At 44.3% G+C, this 24,271-nt stretch overlaps 1 protein-coding gene across 8 annotated transcripts in view; it reads right to left on the bottom strand.

Moving 5' to 3' along the window:
* The window catches only part of CMIP (c-Maf inducing protein), a 128,823-nt gene that overhangs the window by 90,803 nt on the left and 13,749 nt on the right, over nucleotides 1-24,271 (bottom strand). For 2 of the 8 annotated variants that reach the window (XM_083851662.1, XM_083851664.1), the window contains exons 1-2: nucleotides 2,394-2,937; nucleotides 1,235-1,907 (exon numbers count right to left, since the gene is read on the bottom strand). The exons of 2 other annotated variants lie outside the window; for them this stretch is intronic. The gene's annotated coding sequence lies outside the window, so the exon portion shown is untranslated. Of the gene's footprint in view, nucleotides 1-1,234; nucleotides 2,003-2,393; nucleotides 2,938-24,271 lie in introns of those variants that run through there. 4 more of the 8 variants (XM_083851665.1, XM_083851663.1, XM_083851666.1 and 1 more) reach the window with 4 other exon arrangements.

The following is a 24,271-nucleotide window of genomic DNA, read 5'->3' as shown; positions in this document are numbered from 1 at the left end:
CTACTCATTTCTTACTATCCACAATTCAATTAGTTGCAAATACCACACCAGCAGCAAACAGCAGTTCAATTTCTGCTGGCATATAACTCTACAAACTCGTTATAGTGTTCGGATTTTTAAAAAGTAACCTCTCCACTGCATAAGTCAGGTATTAATATTTTATCCAACAAAAAAGCTGGGAGGTGGAGGGAATGAAAAGATTAAGAGTATTTTACGATCTGTTATTTTAAATCTCAACTGTAAGATCCAACAAAAAAGCTGGGAGGTGGAGGGAATGAAAAGATTAAGAGTATTTTACGATCTGTTATTTTAAATCTCAACTGTAAGATCAATTGCTGCTGCATTTATCAGTTTTGAATTTTTATATCCAACAACAAAAGATTAAATATGTAGTGACAGAAGAAAACTGTATCTCCACAAAGATAACGAAACACTAGAAACCTCATCCGCACCCCAAGCCTACAATGTAAAGAAACTAAAGAACAAAACTTTCCAGAGGCCATGGAGGAAAAAAAAAAAAAAGGATCATTAGAGAAAACCTAAACAAATCTACTCCAAGAAACAAGGACCCAAGTTATTAAAAAGGCCCCAGATGGATATTCTTACTGACTTCAGTGGCAGCACTTACATGCATAAACTTTGGCCGAACGTATAAAGGGCCGTCAGAGGGCAGATGCATTTTACTGTTTATGATGATCAAGATAAACTGGCAACGGATTCAGAGTTCTGTGTATTTTGGCTCCAGCTGTAAAATTAGCTGGAATATAAGGTTTCGGGTTCAAGGTGGTAAAAGACCTTATAGCCCACAAGCTGCAAGAGGAGGTAGTGGGGAGGCAGAGAATAGCAAGCAGAATGTGGGTAACAGCATGAAGCGTAGCAGTTTGGACAGCCAAACTTTCTCTATTGGGATGTTCATTGAAATCTAAAGGCACACTCAATTTCCACAGCAGCACAAGTGATAGACTGCCAGGCTCTGGCATCACCTGAATAGCTACAACACAACCAGCTCTTAATAGGTCCACGTATGATACTGGTATTCTGGGTTTCTGCTCAAAATGGCTCAAATTTAGCACACGAGGCAGCACAGCATTTAATTAAATGCATTTAAATTACTGACAGGGCTTTTTTTTAATTGCAATTCAAGTAATTATTTTGCCTGGAGTTTGTATAAAATCCTTCTTTTACTTCTCTGCTGGGAGGGCAGGGGAGGTGGAGGAAAGGAGAGATCTCTCACCTTGCCTGTTTCTGGAATACTTCTTTTCCAGGCTGCCGTTTTTCATTCAATTTGTTTGACTTGCAGTGCTACTTCCCCACTTTGTAGGCACAGCCCCTGAGCTCTTGGCCCAAGTGTTGGCCCATGCAGCCCAAGGCAAAATGTTGGAACTCTCTCCATGGGACAGGCTCTGCTGGCACCAGCGGGCTGGGAAGGCACCTAAAGCACTTGTCACGTAGGCTCTTCCTCTGTCCCCTGCAGCTGCTGAGCTACTTATGAACTTTGTTGTGCCACACTTTGAAAACGTAAGAGAGAAACCATTAAACAACCACTTTGAACGTGAAAAAGCCATCCGGCATTGCTGCTGAACACAGCTTAGTAACAAAGCCCGCTTGCGGCCCGGTTGTCACAACAGGATTTAGACTAGCAACTGGGTTTCAAAGGTGAACTTGAACAGCAGATATGAGCAGGTGAAAGGCGTCACAGTGATGTCACCACCCTATTTCACCACACACCGGGCCCAACGAAATAACAATGCGGCTCACGTCCTTCAGTCACGGCTGGACCAAGTCTTGCATCCAAGGATACGTTGTTCTTTGGCCTCTGATCTAAGTCCTCCGATGAGAATATCGATAGTTGCTGTGAAACCGCGGTTATCTGGCATTTTGTTTGAATTTTTAGACAGCACAAATACCTGGGGACAGGTGCACAAAGAGTCAGAGCTGGTGTGACTGCGGCGCCTGGCTTCCAGCTCTAACCAAAAGGTGCCTGTGTGCAGAAAAGGCATTCCTGGAGAGAACAAACCCTGCATCAGGTGTGACCTGATGCGCACAGACACAAAACCACAATGATATCCCAACTGCGAAATCAGTTAGTTCACTTGCACCCGTGATGCTTTAACATCTTCTGGGTAGTTACAAGAAGAAAGCTTAAAAAAAAAAAGAAAAAAAAATCCCAAACATGTAATTCAGTCTTAAATATAACACCAACTTCCCTGGATCCTGAGACACACTAGAAACCAGACAGGCAGTATCAATGCCAGTAGAGATCAATACTCCCACAAAATAGTGTTATGCTGTGCCTAGAAAGCAGAGGGAGCAGTAATAGATATCTAACACAAAAACACCCAACCCTTCAAGAATAGCTGTGCAAGTAGTAGCAACGATTGTACCATACGTACAAGTAATTACTGTCAGGACTCCATCTGGATCCGAAGTTTGGCGACTGTTTTACTAGCAGAAGAATCCCCAAGTTAAAACTGAATTTTGAGCTATGAGCCAGCGCCTCCCTGAAATTCTCTTTTCTCCTTCCTGTACAGCCACAGCACCGACCTAAGGATGTTTTTTTTGGTTCCACATTCTCATACAGCAGGAGAATTCTGATTCACCCAAGAAATTTTAATTCAGAGGTACAAGCAGTATTATTTTTAGCACAAACAATGCCACTTTTCAGTTCTGAACAATCCTATGGCAGCCTTTTTGTATTCACAATAAATACAAGAAGATAAAAATAAAAGCAAATAAACATGAGATCTAGGCTTTGCTCTCTCAGACCCTGACAAAAAAAAGCAGAAGCAAGCCTCACACAGCTTTAAAGCCAGGGCTTTCAGGTGAAAACATGGAGATTCAGGTTCAAGCTTTGTTCTGTCCAATTTCCTGTCTTTTATAAAGGCCTTATTAGTGCACAAATGAGATCATGCAGGAGGAGCTAATTAACTGTCCTTTCCCACTGCCGCTCACCCTGCAGTCACTTACCTATGTAGAAATGTCCTCAGAACAGAGGATCAAACCCAGGCTCCTTCAATCAGCAAATTACCCTGCCCAAACTATAGCCTCTTCTTTTAGAGGGCATTCTTTCCCACTACCAACTGCTAGTACTGCTCCTCATTAGTCACTGGCTGAAGGGGAACATAAGAAAGCCCTACCCAACTGAAGTAAAAAAAAAAAAAAATAGAAAAAAAAAGAAAAGAAAAGTGGCAATAGAAATCAAGGTCCAAAAAAATAAGTTTTCAGGTCCGAATAGACTTCTATCCCACTCCAGTTGTAAGGTGCTTATTCCACCTTTGGCAGCAAAACCATTATCAAGGCCAGCATTACAATTCCCCTGCCATAACCTGGAAATTGTGCGGCATGGAGGCAAAGGAGCAGTCCAAACCTAATGGAAGAATTTAAACAGCAAAAGAAAATTTATCATTTTACTTTGATACTTCTACTCCCAGCGTGGAGCTTGTCATTCGGAGTGGCAGGTTTCAAGCAAATATAGCAATGTTGACCAAGAGAAGCTGTTTTTAATACAAATTATTATTAATTGCTGCTTTTTTTTTTTTCTTTTCTAATTGCCTTTTCCTCCCTGAAATTAGCTTGGGAACAGCTGACTACATTATTACATTTAGGCTAGGACTCTGCTTCTGAAGGCAGGAACACGCCACGGTCTGTAAAGCAAACAGAAACGAAGCTACAGTTCCACCTGCGCCGACTTTGTCATACTCGTGAGCTCAAGACGTAACTCAAGTTTCGTCTTAAGCCCGTACCGCTGGTAACTCATCAACCACTTCCTGCTGAGCCAGCCTCTCTGCTCGGCCAGCTCCCGGCCCGGCTCCCGATGTTTCACGCTGCAGTCACTCCTTGCTCCGCTCCAGCACTACGGCAGCAGCACCGACGTGACGACCGCACCGACGACAAGCCCAAAAAGGCACCGGATGATTAATGCTTTCATAACCTCTTGTGCAAAGAGCTGACGGCGTTTTACGAGGAAAAACTCAGGTAGAAAGAGAAAATAAATGCGTTTCTGAAGACTGCTCATGGGGTCAGCTACGAAGCAAAAATTTCTCATTTATCACTCAGCAAAAGAGAAACTTGTTATCATCTGACATCTGAAGGTTACTCATGTCGCCGGAGATCTACTGCAAGTGACCAAAAGTAAACACTCAAAGGTTTCATGCTCAAGCAGAACCGATAACTGATTAACTTGAAATTGATTAATTAGAAAGGTGAACAGAGCTCTGCCTATTTTTGAGGAACTGTGATTAATTCTTCTCATGTACTGAGGGTTTGATACAAAATTATTTTTCTTCATGCATCTCAACAATTCTTTCTTTACCCCTCCGGCACTGTTCTTCATTGAAATCATACCCAATTTCTGCTTCATCTAAAATTAAATCAAACAGGAAATAATGTACATGTGTGTCTGTTATAGACCCTTCAGCGCCTGAGGAGTACGAGCTGGAGTTAAATGCAGTCAGCAAGGCTGGAGCTTGTCGGGACCAGATTCCCTCCGCCTGAGCATTGCTCGGACAAAAGGTTTGGTTAGGAGGAGACCACCCTGCCCAGGGAGCTCCAGCTCCATGAAGTCAGGATTTGGATGGTGGAGGGACAAATCCGGGACTGCAGGGGCAGGGGGGCCAGGGCAATGCTGTTTGTTTGGTTTTCAGCCACCTGCCAAGTTACCGTGCAGGTCAATACCTATGAATCACATTCTGAGACGTCACACAAAACCTGCTCAGAAATCAATACCACACAGGGATACGGTACCCCTGAGAAGGATTTAGCAGTCTTGTGTTTACTCCTCATCCGAAAAAGTTGCTCTGTTTTTATTTCAAAGGTTGGTTTACTAACTATAACCGTGTCCTGCAGCGGTGAAAGACGGTGTGGCTTTTCCAGTAAAAATAGGGATAACTGGGACTATCTTCCGTTCTCATCAGAGAATTATCCTAGAAGTTGAAACGCTTGCTTATTTATTTGGCACGAACAGCCTTATCCAAGGACACATATTCTTCTACAAGGAAACAACCAACCTCAAAACACGACTGGAAAAATGCAATGTCAACACCATATTGTTTCCTGGACTGTTCTATATTAGGTAATACACTATTTTCATCTAGGATACACCTAAATTGTGTAATTACCACAGTACCTCGCCTAAAAACGGGAAGACGCCCACCCAAGGTCTATTGCTGTTCCAAGATGAAGGAAAGAAAAGGGCAAGCGTATTTGGCCAACACTGCTACCATCTTCATGGCTTTTTCATGACATAAATATAGCACAGAAGCAAACGGCAAGCACTCAGACTAGAGCCTGGAAGTGAACGTGAAAGAAAAGCTATATTTGATGGCATCAAAAAAGCATACTGTGGAGGAGAACGGAGATGAAAATAAAAGGGAAATACTACACGAGGCCATTGGATCAGATAGATCCATCACACAGGGCTAGGAAAAAAATGCTCCATGTGACCCGCTGCCTACACTGACCAAGAGATCACTGATTACTCTGACCACAAAGCTTCTGACAGAGGCCACCCTTGTGCTCTGCATCTGCACAGCCAAGAGTGCACAAGAGAACTACTCCAAGACAGGGCTCACCGACACACCATGGCGTAGGGAACACAAACACGACCCGATGAAACATTCCCACTGACAGTTCTGCACTGAAAACAAGTAGCCCTATCTCAGAAGCGTATGAAAATCTCAAGGGCTTCAGAGACAACTAAATGAGTTATTTCTAGCATGCAGGTCTGCCTCACATTAATCTGTTGTTGCATTAGTTGAACAACAAAAGCACTCGAGAGCTGCCAAATCTGAAAAACACACATTACGGAAAGCCAAAGTCTTAGCAGAATGATTTTGTGGGAGGCCGAGGGATTATGAAACAATTCCAGTTTTGAGATCTTCCCAACAGCCCCAAAACCATTTAACAAACAAGTTAGATTTTTAACTTGTCTGCAAAAGGAGATTGCCCAATGTACAGAACGTACCTAAATGCATTATGTATGTAGAGTGTCTATGTAAACAGAAGCGTGTCATTTACAAGCAGCTAAAAAGAGGTTTTTATTTTAAAAAGTCCTGTCTCCCTGTCATTGCAACTTGCGCGCTAGAAATCCCATCTGCATGGCTTCCATGGTAACTCTGCAGCACTGCTCATTTTTACATATAATGATCCAGTCACAAAAAGAGCAGCCACTCAAAGCTTAGTCTAAGGCCAGTCTCAAAAGCTATGGGGTGGATTAAAAAAAAAAAAGCTAAAACCCAGAACGAGACAACTTAATATTGGTCTTTATATTGTTCAGCATTATCGGTTAGAACTGTAATGCTCCTTCAAAACAAAACAACAGCAAACAAGCTCACGGAGTTAATTATCTCTTCTCTTCTGCCTGTCAATACAGACCAATACAGCATGCTGCTAAGGTCCTCGGTCACCTGCCACACGTGGAGGACAGCAGCAGCAGGATGGCTGTACCATGCAACGCGCAGGACTTCATCCTTTCGCCCCTCCGGTCCGAATCCTCCTGTACCAAAGGCTCTTAGTTTCGGGTCGTGCAATAGCCATTTCAGGACAGGCAGCACCTGGGTGAACCCAGCGCAACTTCCACGATACTTCGTTTACGGCTTGCAGAAAGGTGAAATGGCCTTGGGCACAGGTAAACTACAAAAGGAGTTACGCTTCTGCTGCTGTTTATGTCTCCCCATTTGAAAGACATAATTGTTTTAAATGGCCTCTTGGTTGCACGCTGGGTTCAAACTCTGGTCATTATACTCAGGTAATGAATCAAATTCCCAAACCACGTTGTTCTTGGCATGTGTTTCTGCATAATTATTTCTTTTGTAAAGAGTACGCTACCCCACGGAGCCCTTCTGGCTGTAACATAAATGTTGCTTGCCTCTTTTTTCCAAACAAGGGTTTTGTCTTTGACAGTTTTCAACGCAGGTCATCCACCAGGATCACCTCAATTAAGAAGCGTGCTTTAAAAGAAAGGTCAGGCGAATTTATTGAGAGCAGTCCATCATTCACTGACACCAACAGCACTATTCGCTATACTAAATCACTTCTCAGCTTTTTGACTGAAGTTTAGTGTAGAACTGGATTTATAATTCTTCCATTAAAAAATAAGGCCAAGACTCGTACAACACTGCTCCAAAGTAGCCCTGGAAACATGGAATAATTTCTGCTCCCCAGCAGCTAGCCTTCACATGTTTACTTGAGAGAAATTCTATAGCATGTCTTAGGTATTTTTTATTTGAACTCAGAAAAGCAACTCTCAAAAAGGAGTCCGACCAATAGTACGGGGAGAAACACCTGGCAGAGTACTAATGTCATGGCTTAGTGTCCCTGTTAACATTCCTCAGATCTGCCCAGGAGAAAAATCACCACGCAGCAGCAGTCACTGAAAGACACTGGCATCTCTATAACCCAAAATAAAAGTGGGACAAGCACTCCCAAACAATACTGTTGGTAACAGTTGGAAAGCTGTTGAGTACTGAAAGCTTCTGGTCACTACCAAAGCTGGTTGGACTCAAAGTGGAACAGAGTTCAAAAGTTCTGCTAATTACTAATTTCCTGATTTCTCCAAGTGTTCACACAGTTTCGAACTGCCTCTTTAAATACGTAGCTAGAAAGGTAGTCTCAGTGTAACCAGAGTCCCCGGAGAGTATCAATGCTCTATAAAGGCCTGATTTGAGTCCCTGCTAAACGGCTGCCCTTTGGACACTAAACAATTAAACCTGTGGAGTAGGAATTACTCTCAGCAGCCACTGAAGTCAGCTGACAGTAACAGCATTTTCGCACACTAGTTTAATTAGACACCTAGCTTTAAACTGTTCAAGTAAGCTGAACTCTATCCCAAGTCTTTCATCTTGTACCAGCAGTCTGGCTGAAGTCCACAGCCCAAGGAAAGAATGACGGGAAGAAGAGAAGACCAAATATTCTTCTCGCAGAGATATCAAGAAGGCACTCAGAGATTTACATTTACGCTGTAAACTGTTTCCTTGCATTGCCCTGCAGTATCCACTACCAAGGCACTGACGGCAGTAAATCTTGATTTCCATAGACTTTCCTTACTTTTTTATTATACTGGCAATCACGACTTGAAAAAAGAAACATGTAGAAGAGTTCTATCAGAACAGATAAGCAGAAGTCATTAACCGCTCAAAAAACATTGCCCTTAATGAGAGACCTGCTTAGGACAAAATAAGCCAGTCTTCAATGGGTAGTTGGGCAATAAGCAGAAGTTTCCAAAGCCTGAACCAAGAGGGCTGCAAGGAAGTTTGATTTCTAGCCTGACAATGCTAGAAAACATTGGGTAATGGAGAAAAGCAATCAACTCTGCTGCAGGCTTCTAAACCCATGATTAGCAGCGCTAGCATTGAACGTAAACCGAAGCCACATGCGCAGGACCTGCAGGTCTGTACAACAGCCAGAAAGGAGAGAGGGAGGGAGGGAAGCGGCGGCGATCACATTTCAGCCCTTAAGCATCTCATCTCTTTGACCCTCTGTGTCTGATTCCAAGCTCAAATACAGTTCTGACGTCCAAGGTGTCACCCTATCTCCAATTAATCAAAGGAGAGTCCTGTTTAAGTAGCCCCTTCGCAGGAATCCCATGGCCTGGCTTGGAATTTGATCTGTCATAGCTGTCAACAGATCCACGTCTTGCTTCTCTCTTGCTTTTGTTTTTCTCAAAGGCAGCTCAGTAAGCCTGGAATGAAACATGCACAGACAAAGCAGAGGGATACAGGGGCCTTTCTGCAGAAGCTAAGCAGCGTTTTTTTGCTGCGACTAGCTCACACAGGTGTTGCAGCCAGGACTGCTAAAGGTACGTTAAATGCTCTGAAGTTACCACTTAACAACACATGACTCTCAAAAATTGAAGGAACTCAAAGCTTAATTAAACCTGACAGTCAAAATAAATACCTACCAGGCTCTACTTCAAGAAGCCTGGTGTTTTCTGATCTTGGATTTTTTAATTGTTTACCAGTCCATCAACAAAGCTTCCCGCAGTGCCCCCATGAGCATAAAGGATCTGATCTTTAAACAAACTGCCTGGAGAGACCGGCCTGATAAGCGGTGAAGAAATAATTATGCCATTCAGAAATCAATTTAGTCTCGGGAAGAAATGTATTGCAGCAATTATCTTAAACATGGGGTGAAGTCCATGCAAAATCACTGAGCCAGACTTGAACACAGCACTGTTTCAGTGAAGTATCAGAAAGCTGACAGTATTGTCATCTCTGCACAAGAGAAGAGTGAGACTGACGCATCTTTTTCAGTGATTTTTCATCAAAACATGCCTAACTGTGTAGACTGAGATCTCATGCTCCCAGATAGCTGTAGCTTTCAAAAAACACCTTCAGGAAATCGATGCCCAGCCTTCTCAACGCACACCTAACCTTTGTCCTGTCATTCACTGCCGTGCATCTTAGATAAACACCATTTCTTTCCTCGCAGGGTACGCCCATCACATGCACGCTGCTAAAACAAAACCTTCACAGCCTGAAGTTATGAGAAACGATTTGAATTTTTTTCTGTACCAGAAAAGCAAGAACTCCCCCACTTTTCCCCAAATAATCTTCTACCCAAAATATCTCAGACTGATCTAAAAATGAACATTGTGCAAATCACCACAGCGCTTTGTGGTCTCATCCTGCAAAACACAGAGGGCTTCTCGTAAGGGCCGGGCACCCTCAACTCCCACCCACTCGCAAAGGAATTTGAGAGACTTAAATTTTGCAGTTTAAACCAAGAACAGGTCTGGCTAGGAATTAACCCTATAGGAAGCAAAATAATAAGAATTCCTCAGATCGGCCACATCCTTGAGGCAACTATGCGGCTGCACAAGCCAAGCAGGTGCACAGGAGGGGGGAATGCAGGGCAGCCCCAGGCTGACAGCCCTGCTGCTCCCAGCATGGACGGAGGCAGCTTAACCACAACTGCACCCTCAGGAGCTTCGACCAGTCTCCAGACCAGACACCGTGTGGCAAAAACCCAGCAGGAACCCCAGGTGTGAAAGGTTTTCCTTTGTCTGTTGCCTCAGAATTATCACAACAGGGCAAAAGAGGGAGAAGGATAAAAAGGAAGGTGGCATCAAGCCTAGAAACAATGTGTTTGGGCCTGGTTCTGATCAGCTAGTGGAATGAGTAAATGAGATAAAATGCAGTCCTCCATCTCCTCACTGTAGCCCCAGTGTCAATTTGCAGAAGTCCTCCTAATTAGGTCCTCCTAATGAAGGTCCTGAGCACCGCCAGGCCTCCAGCTGAGGTGTGAGGCAAAGCAAAATGGAGCTGCCTGCCATCTTGGCCCAAGGAGCACCCAGGGCCGTGGCGAAGAGCCGGCTGCGACTAAGATCTGTGTTAGCCTCTCGCTTCGAATCCACTTCCTGGCTCTCTTGACCAATAAACCTTTCACCTTGCACGTCTCCCACAAGAGTTCACGAAGCAGACAGCTGAGGCCTACGAAACGAGAACTGGCCGCCAGGATTAACCCACTTCCCCCGGCCCAGCATCTCCCGCTTGCAAAACGCGCTTGCCAAACCCGCCTTCGGCCTGTCACCGCTCTTGTTTTTTTTTCGAGCTGTCCGCTCAGACCATAATCCCACACTTCTACACCGTGTTTTTGACTCGGTTTGAAAATTTCAGTTCTCTCTTGCAGTGCCTGTGTTTTTGTTTGTAATGTTTGCGTTCATGACCCTATGGAAACGCTTTCTGTTTTGCGAAACACAAAGGAGAAGACTGACTGAAGAACTTTGAACTGGCTCATACCTGAGAAAAAGCTTAACAGCTCCTCCAACCTCACTTTCCTCTATTTGTTTTGGGGGTGGGTTATTCTTTATTGTTGTTGTTGTTTTCTTGGTTTTTTTTGGTTTTGTTTTGCTTTCCTTTTTCCAACATCAGCTATTATTAAGAGATTATACGTGGAGAAATTGCCTACGTTTTACAGGTGGTGAAACCAAGATACTGAAAATTTATGTGAAGCCATATTTATAGCCAAGAACATTGAACTTTGCAGCTGCCAGGCTGCTCTGCTGCTCTGTCTCCCATTTTTCTCACCTTTCTCATCTTGAGGAGGCTCAGTGCACATCCAAGGGAGGCCCTGAAGCCAAAAATACCTCTCCTACTGTATCTGTCACGATGCAACTGTGAGCCCCTAGCACAGCTCTCCGTGTGTCCCACAAGGAAGCCCTCGCCTGGCAGCACCTCCCCATCCTGCTCCCTCAAAGAATTGCTGGTCCAGTAGCATCAACCTACCGGGAAGTACAGAGTTAAATTCAGTTAAAACAGGCCATTCCCCTCTACAAAGCTGATTAATGCGCTGAAAACCCAAAGCCAAGACACTAGGAACGGGAAGTGGAATTACCGAACGTGCGTCACTGAGTTTAGGTTCCCCTTTTCTCCTGTTGTTGAATTACTGCGGCTTGCATGCTTTCAGGGCAAAAACTTGAGCTACAGCATGAAAGACCCTCTCCAAATCCACTGAGCTGAAGAACTGCCATCATTTTTGGTGGGATTTCACTAATCGGTTGGTTCCATGAAAAGAAAAAAAGGTTGCTGTGGCCAGTAAAGAGCAACACTCTGCAGCATTTTAATAAGTTAAGCCATTATAACTTGCTCAGCAGAAACGTCAAGAGGTTTTGTTTGCTTAAAAGGAAACAGTTAAAGTAGCTGTTACAGTATTTGCAGTGACTCTTTCCCCAGACTCAGAGCTATTAATGACTGTAATTCTGACTAGAGTGTGATTTAGCAATAGTCACGTTGACCCCGTACAGCGTATCATGGGACCATACAGCTTCAAAGCACTCAGCAAATATTAACCTGGTTATTCCCGAGGATGCAGAATTTTTATTTCTGTTTTTCAGGTGAGGAAACAGAGACGGAAAGGAAAAGGGTAACACACCAAAGCATCAAAAGACAGAAAGCCAGACCTAGTTCTGGGAAATGCTAAAGCCCTAGCTGATGCAGTATACGTTCGGTAATAAAAATGTCCTGTTTTGATTGCAGCACAACGACTTGCTTAAATCAGTCTTGATATTTCAGTGCTACTCACATTGTATATGGCTTGTGCAAACCAGTACTAAAGGTCAGTGTATTTAGCAGCTACATAAAGTTAACATTGTTTATTGAATGCTACTGGCCTAATGGAATAAAAAAGAAAAACACACACACACACACACAACACAAATAAAGACACAAGGATTTGCTCAGGATGACCACAAGTACAGCAAAACCCTGTTCAGGGTGAGAGAGAATGAATGCCCTCGATTCTTTAATTAATACAGTGCCACCGGGTGCCTGCAATTCTGGTCACAGCAAGTTTCCCACGTGCAGGAAAATTCTTCCCGAGGAAAAAATGGCTTCATTTTCAGAAGGTCCCAGTCTCAATGTTTATCATTCCTCTGCTGCTGTTTGAAAGACCCAGACAAACAGAGCAAAAAATCTGACTCACTGAAACGGAGAAAACGTCACGACTGACATGATGTTTATCCTGCGAGTTCGAGCAACTTCTCCAACTAGACAAAGAACTGCTCCAACCACTTGCATCCCTTGTAGTGGTTGCTCCTAGCTGGGTAATTTCAGGTACATGTCACACTGGCTTTCTTACTCTCCCTTCAACATGGGGAAGGTATATTATTAATTTCCCCTTAGCTGTTACCAGGGGTGGTTCAATTCATTCCCTGAGGGATATAAATGCAGACTTACCAGTACAACTCTTCAGGAAACAGTCAATGACAATGCTAATGAAATGTAAGCGACGCTTGTCTGGTACCACATGGAAATTAGTACTAACATATTCGTCGAGCAAGCTGAAAACCTGCTTTCTGCAATTTATCTCTGACCTCTAAGGACAAAGGAACAATGAACAAGCAGCAACAAGAAAGCTATACGACTTAGCAACTGACAAGGGAGGTGTTCTAGCAGTCTTCAGGATCGGAGACAGGGATGCTGACTGATGCTGACCTATTTTCCTGGCCTTTATTACACGTTATTACATACTTAGTGGGAAAACAAGTAAGGCACAAACATAGGATCACAGAACACCTTCATCGCAGTAGAAGAAAAGTCACCCACAACTAAGAAATATGCTATTATTAGATTTTTTTGGTTAATGAAACTAAAAAGAGAAAAGGCTGAATGACACACTCCAGTTAAACACTAACCCTTATTTTCCAGTAGCATGTAGTTAAACACTTTACTTCGTGTTTGTACAAGGATTTGAAGATATAAACCTGTCACCAAGTATTAGAAACATCATTTCTCAAAAAAACTTCAGGACTGGTGGGGAAGGTTTGGAACAATTCAGAAAAATTCCTTGAGCATTTCCAGACGGGAATATCGTTTTAAGAACAGCTCATCAGGTTTTTTTTCCTTTTAAATCTTTGTACAACTAAAACATAACTTGACTTGAAAAATCTTCATCACCAAAGGTGTCTGTAATAAAGACAACTGGCTTGCTGTGTTAAAAAAGAGGGTTTTATCTTTTTTTTTTTTTTTTCCAATATTCACTCAGGTTGTTTAACTTGGACTCCAGTAGTTCTTCTTCCACATCTTGCTTTGCCACTGATTTTGGATTTGGTTTCGGACACAAACACGTGGTTTAACTTCCCCATCAAAGATCCACCAGCAACGCTGCCCAATCATAATGTGTTGTTGGATGGTTTTTGTTTTGTTGGTTTTTTTTTTTGAGACAAATAGAATATTTTTGAAGCACTACACCATTGATTTGCACCATCTCATTTGAGGCATTTTGTTGGAGGATCGAATTTTGAAGGAAAATAGACTCTAACAGGTAAGGAAAGAGCAGAGCACTTTCAGAGGCAGTACCCTGGCAGGATCAGACCCACGCAGTGCTTCTCACCTCCAGCACCTCCAGTCAGCAGAGGTGAAGCCGAGCCCCACGTACCACACTAGCAAAGGCTCTCCAGGTCATTAAGAGAAGTTAACCATGCTGTGATTTATCAGATCCACTGGGGTAGCAGTCCGCAGTGGGTATCTTAACAACTGGCAGAACTCATCTGACAATCTTAATGAGTACTAATAAACATTCCTTTGTTCGCCACCACACCACCAAGCAGTTTGTCACTTGACACGTACCATATGCAAAACTTTGATGATATTTCAGCAATATTCTTCCTTGAAAATTATACTTCCCAACAGAAAACCGAAGCACTCCCCAATAATTATAACTGTTAGAAATCATGTCCTTTAGTATATACACTGCTTAGACACTAAGTAAAAGTCTTCTTCAGAACTGAAGTCTCAAGATTTAATCCAAAGGCCAGCGTAGCCAATTCAAACCTCCCCCAATTTAATTAGGCTTTGCATCAGACTTCTACACTGCAATTGTGCATGGCTGTAGCTCAGGACGAAGGCATAAGGATCCCGTAAGCATTTACCATCACAAATAGCTCTGTCATGATGAAAAGAGTGTTTGCCAAATCACTTCCTAGTGCACATCTATACCTGGCTTGAAAGCTTCTTGGCTCCAATTCTGCACATTGCAGAGCTCTCAATTTCCAATAGGATTTCAGAGTATGCAGTATTTTGCATTACCAAGACCTGTGTGTCCTAGCTGTTGATTCCTCTGGATCTTAAACTCATTTTTAGAATGCTTGATACCTGCACTTTCCTTCCCACTTGGGACTGCTGGAAAGCACAGTCTGAAATTAGCACACATCTACAGCAAGCTGATTTTCTAAACACATATCCCAAATAAAAATAAAAACAAAAACAAAATATAAACATTAAAACTCCAATAAAATGAAACCGTTTTCTCATCATTTCAGAAGAGTCTTTTGTCTCCCCTATAAACTCATCGCCTTCATATTTTCAGTTTATATTTCTATAATTCAAAACATGTTGCTTTTGTTTGGCAGGCTTTACAAATGCAATTTGGTACACCATCAGTCACATACACAGACTGGGGCTTCCTAGCGGGTTGCTGTTCTTACTTGTATTACTTAAATTACTTTCTATTTGACCTGAACATCATGCAAAATGATATTAAAACAATATTGCTTTAGTAAAACTGTAAGTGAAACCCTCCAAAATGCCTGCGTTGTTTTTTCTTTTGTTGTTGTTGTTTTTGGTTTGTTTTTGTGTGTGTGTGTGTGTACTACGAGTCATTCATATGGTTGTAGCACAGCTTTTTAAACATCCAAGCACATTCTCGTTACGTTCTGCAGACGAACTGGCCACGTTAAAATGGACTGACTTGGGAAAACTGCTGCTAGAGCATAGCGAGGCTTTCTGTTGCTACCTTCACAACCAGCAAGATGTTCACTTGTTTATGTTGAATCAAAGCAAGCAAACTGCTTACAGTCACTGCAAAACTCTCAACGGAGTGAATTAGATTAGCATGCATTTGGGTTGACGGGTTAGGACAAACATCTCCAGCTTCTCGAAAAAAATCAGAGAGAGGAAAAAAAAAAAGTTTTCATTTCCCTTTTGGTTTCTCTTTTGCATTCAAAGCCTAGAGCAGCCTCCTCGTTATCCCGTCCGTGACCCCCACGCTGCGTGGCGGTGGCTCTGCAGGCAGAGGCAGGCTAAGCAGGGTATCAGTGTTACAGTTTACTATCACCGAGATGACTGCATGTGTAAGAAGCGCATTCTTCCCATCACTGCGCTTACTCCATAAGGAAACCAGCGAGGGCACCAGGCCAAAGTCTGGTAGTTAAGCAGACACACTATCAGGTTTCCCACATTCAAAAATCTCGCTGCCAGGGAAGCATGAAAACTGCTTCCTACAGCCTGGGTGGCAGAAGGAAAATTAAGCAAAACCTAGGCAAGACCATTATTCTGCTGATCTGCACGGGGCTTTTAAGATTTTTATCTGGCTGAAGCCCAGCTCTCAAAACACAGGAGCTTCCTCTTATCACCCAGCAGCTCTTTCATTTTCAGTCTCAGTTCTTTTATCATTGTCCCTTGACAGAGCTTTATCTCCAACCGCCCCTTTTTCCAAGCCCCCAAGATCTCCTAAGCAGTTTTTATCTGTCTGCAAACACACACATGAAGGGTGCACCCGCTGCAGCCTCTCTCCCTGCATCTCTGCTAAGCTGGCTCCAGCGAGAAGCTCCAAGCAAGGAAGGAAAACTCCCCGTGACCCTGGCACACAGCTCGTGCTCTGGCAGACTGCTCCCCAGCTCCCAGCCTCCAGGGCAGAGCACGAAACCCACCTTCACGTTCTTCCTGGCGGGACAAAGGCGGGGACCCAAGCTCACACATCCCTTCCGCAGGGTCAGTGATGCCGCTCTCAGAGCTTAGGTTGAGGGTGCTACAAGAAGTTAACAGCAGCAAAAGACTGGACTGAGTCAGGAACCAGTTTCCTGGTCCCGAGCCAGCGAGCCCGCCTGGTCAGCCCTTCCAGAAAGGTCACTCTACAAAACAACCAGGTCCAGCCCTGTGTGGGGAGCCAATAAACAGAGTACAGAGGCTCTGACATGGAGTTCAGATGAGGTCCGCACTCGGGGGAAATACTCGTTGCACAGTGCACAAACAAGGGAAACTCAGGGTGAGCGGCCAGTCCAGGCCTGATGTTCCAGAGAGAAAGCAAAACAGCCCTCAACATCCAAGGGATGAGCACCAAACATGGCATCGCGCAGGAAACATAAAGCCGTGTGTATACAAAAGCTCTGCTGAGTGATGAAAGACATGCTAGGGCTGAAATCGGTCTTTTTTAGGGCATTTCTCTGCAAAAGATCTCATTTACTGCTGTCCCTGGTATTCACTGTTGCATAATAAGTTCTTAATTGCATGTCCAATTACTGCCACAGAGCCAGCGAAAGCGGCAGTGAACATTTACCTCGGGTTAGAGGGTTCACCAGGAAAACCATGGATCAGCCCTGTGCACATGGCTGTTCTGGCTACTCCTGAAAGGTAAATTGTGTGCTCTCAGGCCCCAAGGCAGAATCTGTTACTTACCCATGTCATGTTTGTACAGAATCCAGCCAGAAAGACACATACTGGCTTGAAGACCAGAGGGAACAAAACTGATTAATAAAAACAAAGGAAGTAATCACCCTGGTCCAGATACTGTGCAATACAATCAGGCAAGTACACATTCCCAACTGTATTTCTATCAGATACAGTCATTGCTACTCCCTTGTTAAAAAGAGGTTTTTTTTCTTGAGTAGTCACATATCCATACACAACGGCAGCGGGAAGGCCAAGAACGTGAATTCTGTACCCACACCACCAGCTCTGACCCCCTAATGTTTTGGGGCAGGCTCGGTCTGATAAGAGCGATGATTAAAGTATTTGCGATGATTTAAACATGTTTGGTGGTCAACCTGTGTGAGGCTGATCGCTCGGCCCAGGTAAGATTTTCTAAAGCATCCTGCCCAGGACAAACCAAAGAGTGGGAAAGAACAGAGGCCAGCACAGAGCGTGCTGGAAACTGTCGTTCCCCACCGCAAGCCAGCAGTGTCTGCATTGCCTCCGGACTTCTGCAACCCCCTGTGACCGCTGCCTGTGCTTAGGAGGATCAGCCACAACAGGAGACCTGGTAGATCACACGCATCTGAGGACCCAGTGCCAAGCCTACTAAGTCAAAGGAAAGCTTCACGTCAGTTTCAGTGGAAGTTGAGTTGAGCAAAGGGCTGGACAACAGATATGGTTTAATTTAACTTACCTGAACCTGGCCGACCAGAAGACAAAAGCTAAGAATTAAAACGGCGAGTCTCAAACCTGCCCATGTTCCGCAACAAACGGGTCAGTTACTTTTAATCTCCTTGTGCCCAGCAACTGCACTGCTGTGAAGGGTAACGTTACTCTCCCGATACTTTTTTTCCACGTAAGCCGCCCTGCTGTCACTAGAACCTTAAACAACACGAGGTGGCCCGCTCAGTCACGCTTTATTTGCGGGACAGGCCAACTCCAGTGGGGTGCTTAAATGCAATGGAGACACATGCTTGCATAAGGGAAGATAGATGAGGATTAGTTTATCCTAAAGCTTACTTCTGCTGATTTGGGGGTTGCTGTTTCTTTTCCTATTGATAACTTCTAAGACATCTGGGCAGAAACATTCGCAAAAGAGCGCTACAAAATATTTCCTCTGGTTGCTATCTAAGTGTTGACACGATGCACGCCTCCAAAGAAACTCTTTTCCAGCGTGGCCGTAGCGCGCATCCTGGCCCAACAATAGGAATCACGATGGAGGATCGCAGCGCTGGCAAACATCACGGCTGTTTTAAGAGGCACCGCGTCCCAAGTAACGCAGTTGCTTCAGCTGCACGGATGTCGCACAAGCCGTCTGTTTAAATATTGCAAAGTGGTAATCTCCTGCTTTTGCTACTTTGAAACTGAGGAGGCAAAGGAAAATATTTGAGTGTGCAGTCCTGAGGTCAGAGCTAAAGTTTGATTTGGGTTGGTTTGGATTAAGGAGAAACGTCCAAGAACAACTCACTGATTTACTTTATTTCAGGACTTGGCACACAGCTTGGACCACGTTCAAAATGCAACGACACTGCGCCAGAAAATGCTACAGAAAGAGCAGAGATAGGAGACATCTGGACTGTGTTAGGAACTTAGAGCCATAAAGTCCTTTAAAAATATTCTGTTCATGTTGGGACTTCTCTTGTTTTTGTTTCGAACAATCCAAATGTTAAAACTGTGCTTCAAATTAAAAGTTAAAAAATAAAACCAACAACACCCCCATATTCCCCCTCCCCCAAGACGGGTGACCTAGGCCAATTACAAAAATAAAAACAAGGTTTTAATGATCTCAAATAAAATCCTACAGTGAAAGTGGGAATTTCCAATAATATTGCACCAATGCAAACTTCTTGAGGAAGGAGGTCAGCAAACATGTCCTACAAAACATGGCCTCCTACCATTTAATACTACATTTAGCATTACCCAGAGGTGTAACCTATCCAGCATATACTGAAAATAGTGGCACTACCTGAAAGGCTTCCTGCTGTCTAAGATGTCATGGCCTGAGTTCTACGATATAAGTGAAAAAATGCCTTTTAAAATGGTCATTTTATTGTTTGCAGCTTAACTCTATGTGTTCGGCAGCAGATCACTTTGCAGCTCCTTACATACAGTGCAGCCGCTGTGTTTAGGGAAGGCCCTTACAAAAATCAACAAAGGAGAAGCATTTGGGAAAAGATGTTGCAAATTCTTGGTATTTAACACAGAACGAGAAGAAATGCAGGACAAACTATCCAAAGAGAGCTCCATCAGAAAAACAAACTCATCTCAAAGTCCTCCGATGGATGTTGCCTAACTCATTAATCCCCAGAACAAACGCATGCAGGGAGAAGGCACTGCCTGTCCCACGGGAGGTCCCGCGCCAGTGGCAGAGCTGGAGGAGCAGGGGGGCTCCTGGCTCCGCCGCCACTGCAGAGATGCTATCCCTGTGGAAATGGCTGGATTTTGTCATTTTACCTGCCTCGGGTCACTCAGCTGTTCTGGCTTCCCGCACCGCTGCTCCCAGGGGTACCTGCAGGCCAGCGAAGCGCCGAGATGCAGAGCGCCGAGATGCTCGCCAGGCCCCACGTGGGCAATGCACACGCCTGTGCTAAGCACACATCTGGCTAGCAGGAGAGGAATTCTGCATGGAAATTGTGCTTCCCAAAGCTCGTCGCATGTGAGAAAGAATTTGTTTTACCTTAAAGTATCTATCTTTCATTAAAAGGCAGCTCTGCCCCAACCTGCCCTGCAATTCAAGCTCAATCAGGATGCTGCGGAGCGAATAACAAGCGAACGCAGAACATCAGAAGTCTGCACAGCCATATTTAGCGCTATGACCAAAGTCAAGGCTCAAAAAAAAATTCAAACAGGTTTGAGTGTAAAGTCCTTAATCTCCCACAGTGAAAGCTGCTAAGGGTGGTTTCATTTAAACAAGGTGCTACCTTCCACTTGCTGGGGATACGCATTTTTTTAGGCAGCCAGTATTTCACTTGCTCCATACTCTTGATTATTTATACCAATTAATAGGACAGAGTATCCCATTCTTCCAAGTACATGCCTTGGCACAGCGAGGACTGTTCTGCCTTCACCAACATGCATCATTTCCGGCAGCCCAGCTCCAGGAATAGAAAACCAAGGGAAGCAAGGCAGCCAGATAAACAAATCGGTCGGATACCTGAAAACCCTGGAGATACTGTAGCTATTGTCATTTACACCTCACCTCCTCTGAGGCATTCAGGCAATATTCAAAGTAGATTAAAATAAAAGATTCCAGGGGCTTCTTGGAAGTAAGAATAATGCACAGAATTATGCTCACGAGCAAGCAATCCGGTGACTAAATCCTGCAAAGGCCATTTGTGCCTGCACCGAGCACCGCCCCGCTTGCAGCCTGCACTCCACTTGTTCAAAGCTCGGTGACGCACCTCACTGAAGATCTTTAGTCGTGTTGCCCAAAAATTCCTTAGTATTTTTTATTTTATAGGTCTGATGCCTCTTCTCCCATCTGCAGCAATTTGCAACTGCAACATTTAAGTGTGACTTCTTCCAAGTCTGTATCACAGCATTTCACATAAAATTGTCGTCTCTCATTCAAAATATTTTATTTCAAAAGACAAAGAGTAACAGGAGTACAGAAATGACCAGAAATTACCTGCTAGAGACTGCCTGTTAGAGGAACATCTCTGCAAGCAATTTACCCCAGCTGTGACTGTCCTGCAAACAAATCTAGGCAAGGAAGTTCTTCCAACCTAACGGAGCTGGGCCAAACAGAAAACCAGCCCCCCAGTCCAACAACAAGCAAGCCCTCCTCACTGCAGATAATATTCCTTTCTGAGTTATCATGGGAAAGTGGAAAAGCCAAATCGAAGAGGACCGATGCAGGCCTGAGCTATAAAATCCAGATTTCGTTTCCTATCGTTCCCCTCCCCCAGGAGCTCAGGGGTGTTTAGATTCTGGGCTGTGGTTTAAGTCCATCTGTGTTCTTCAAGTATAAACATCTTCATTGAAACCAGACTCATCCTGCACAGCCATTCATTTAGTGAGCTCATCTGTGAGAGACACGGACTGGCACATTTCTATGACAACGAAAAAAAAAAAAAAAAGTAGCAGCTCGGCACAAATTAAACAGCTTTTTAAAGCCTCCCCATTGTTCTTGAGGCTGCTTTCTCCTCCTCTAGCATCTATAGTCATCTCAGATGTAGTGCCCAGAACATCAGCTCTCCATGAAACGGCCCTCTATCCATAGGGAAAGAAGCTTTTTGTTTGTTTTTAAAAGCTTTGGATTAACTCTTGATAAGAAGTAGCAGAAGTTCTGTTTTCTCGCCACCAAGAACAAGACAAACCCCAAAACAAACGTCTCCTTTCAAAAACCATCACTCTTTCATTTGCTGGATCTCAATCAGGCTTTATCGGGGCACAGGGAGGTTACTTCAGCATAGCCAGTTGCGCTCAGTGGTTTCTCTTCCCATCCAGTAAGACCAGATAAAAATCACCAGGTTAAAAATATGAGCATCTTCCCTTCGGAAGGATTTCATACCATGATATACACAAATATAGACAACTATGCCTCTTTGTGCAGCCAAGATGTAGGCTTCAGCTCAGACAACCGGTACGCTTTCTAAAAGCACTGCCTATTTGCAAGTTCACACACTGAAGCAATTCAGCAGCAGATAAATAAAGCAGCTCTTTCTCTGACATACATTGCCAGTCAATGCCGAATTCACATTGTACTTATGTTTGTTATTGCATCCTCTCAAATCAGGGCCTGCCAGCTTACACAATTCCCTAATTATAAGTAGTTAAGATTGTTTTTACTAGTAGGGTACAGATGCCAAATCACTCTTAGTGATTTCCAACAAAAGAGAAAGATGCTATGAGTAAAAACAATGGAATGGACTCCCAGGATCGAGACGTGCCAAGTCACAAATCATGCCAGAAAAATATCTTTATTTTTTTCAAATCCCATTCTCTCCACCTTCTTTTTTTCAGATTTAGTTTTAACCTAGGCTTTGCTGAAATTGGTAACTGGTTGGGTCAGCTGCTAAGCCTCTTTGTGTTCACCACGTGCCATATGACCGCAGAACTAATAAATCACAGGAATAAAGAGGTTTTTTTAAACTCGCAGAAACCTCAAGCACAACTTCGTCTACTATGGTCAGCTTTTTCTCTTGGCATCATTAAAGGTTTCCCAGTCAAACAGAGACTGTACCCATCAACTCAATGACTTTCATCTTGACAGTGTTTTGACTTGATCTTTTACTCACAAGTCATTTTGTTTCATTTGCTTCAGACATTTCTCCACACACGACTCAGAGCAGTGATACACCGCCAGGCAAAGCACTGAAATGTTCCCAAAGGCACAGATGAGGGAAAACTCGGTTATTAGTGGATTTAAAAGGTACGTCTCATTACTTAACCAGCTTTCCACAGACAAAGAACATAGCTAGAGCGTTATGGCTGTTCATGGTAAATGCGATGTTGAGTCAGGCACACGAAATCACTGAGACCTCCAGGTGGAATTGGGTGCTAGCAAGCCACAAGGTGCTCGAGTCCAGCCCTAAGGTCTCAGCGGTCCTCCCAGCGCTCTCAAAACACGGAGCTGCTGAAAAGGGCATCTCAGCTAGGCCAGCTCTTCTTGGTCACGGACCAGATCAACAGCCGAAAGATGCAATCAGCTTCAGAATGATACATTCAGAAATTCAATCAAGATATGGGGAACGCGATCTTTGACTCATTTTCTAACCCTCCCCCCCCCAAAAAAAAAAAGTGCAAGTTTTTTGACAAGCAGCTATTACAGTGTTAAACTGTGTGTTCCTGTGCAATGTTTCCCATGTCATAAAACTAATACAGGGATTAAAAACTCAGGCTGAAGCAGCGTCTTAGGAAGCCACATGATAAACTACAGCAAATGCCATGGGACTCATTATGTGCTAGCTCTACCTGGAACGGGCAACACAGTCAGAAACACGGGCACTTCGGGAACACCAGAGTTAGGGTACCTCTGATCCTGAGGTCTGAGATACCACCCAAGGTAAGGATGTTTCCCTAAGTGCAGCACATCCCCTTCTCCAGCGTGACTCCGCAAGCGCTGGGCTGCACTGTTTGTTTTCTGCTGCCTACACAACGCGTTGGATCTGCCTGCTAGGAACACGTTACTATCTGCAGGAGCGTGTTTCCCAGCCATACATATGCTGCCACCCGCTCCGGAACAGGCGAAGACCACACAGTATCATGTTGCATTTCCAGCTCTCTGCAGGGGTATCCTATGCCACGCAGTCTCTCATGAATACAGAGATATGCCACTTCTTCTGAGACCAATGCAATCATCGCAGATGGTTATCGGTTATAAACAGGAAGCATCCATCCTTCTGCAGCTCGTCACTGAAGCAACCAGCAGCAAACAGTCCCCTCCTTGTCTCCACTGCTCACTTCTGTGCACTCAGAAACACATGTCTTTACACTGCTGCCTCCACCCCTGCAGCTGACAGGGCAGCAAGAAAAAATTGAGGCTGCACGGTAACAGGTTTGGCATAGGACAACATGCCAGGCAATCTATGGAAGCTCTTTTTACAAAGGTTAAGACTTACACAAAGCCAGGGAGCTCCTGCTTTTACCTATAGGGATGAGACTTCCAGCTCCCTGACGAGAAAATGAGGTGATGTGACATGAAGCAGCTCGTGAAGCTCTTCAATTAGTGCATTATGCACAATGGAGACTTCCAGGGAATTATCTGCAACCACAGCAGTGCCTCATTCCCACCGCCGTGGCCCTGAGCGTGACTCACTTCCATTCCCATCCTCCTGCTGCAGGCAGAGAGCTAAGGACTGCTCCCGGCCTTCGTTAGTCAGGCAAGGTCTGGAATCAAATGCTGGAGCTACCTGCACAAAACTTGAATAAAGTAGGGTTACTTTACTTTCCGCAACTGTTTGAGCATCGTTATCTTCAGTTCTCCACTCTTCACGATGATTAGGGCTTATGCTGGAGGAGATAACATTTCCATCCCACCTTCGTCAGGGAGCAAGTAAAGAGAGTGCCGTCCTCCACATGGGAGTACGGCAGAGAGAATAACAAACAGTGCCAAGATAACCTGTGACTCCTGAGCTGCAGGAGGCCTGCAAGCAGCACGTCCCCAGCACTGAGCTACGTTTGCAAGCAGCAGCAGAGCTGTCCTGGCCCAGCACTGCCACAGATCCTAAGCTGAGGGACGAAACAGGCCAGCAAGGAAGAAGAGGACTTCAGGAGCTCGTCCCGGGACCCAGATGCGTGGCCAAGCTCAGCACCATCCTGCAGCAAGACCCCAGGGCACCGCTGCCATTTCCAAACAAGCCCTTTCTAGAAAGTCATGGGGAAGTAGAAGGGGGAGGAAGAGGTTTGAGATATGCGATATGCAT

The sequence above is a fragment of the Anser anser genome, assembly GCF_964211835.1.
Source record: "Anser anser genome assembly, chromosome: 11".
Taxonomy (NCBI): Eukaryota; Metazoa; Chordata; class Aves; order Anseriformes; family Anatidae; genus Anser; species Anser anser.
Note: the sequence above shows the minus strand (reverse complement) of the source record. Positions and strands in the feature narration are given on the sequence as shown.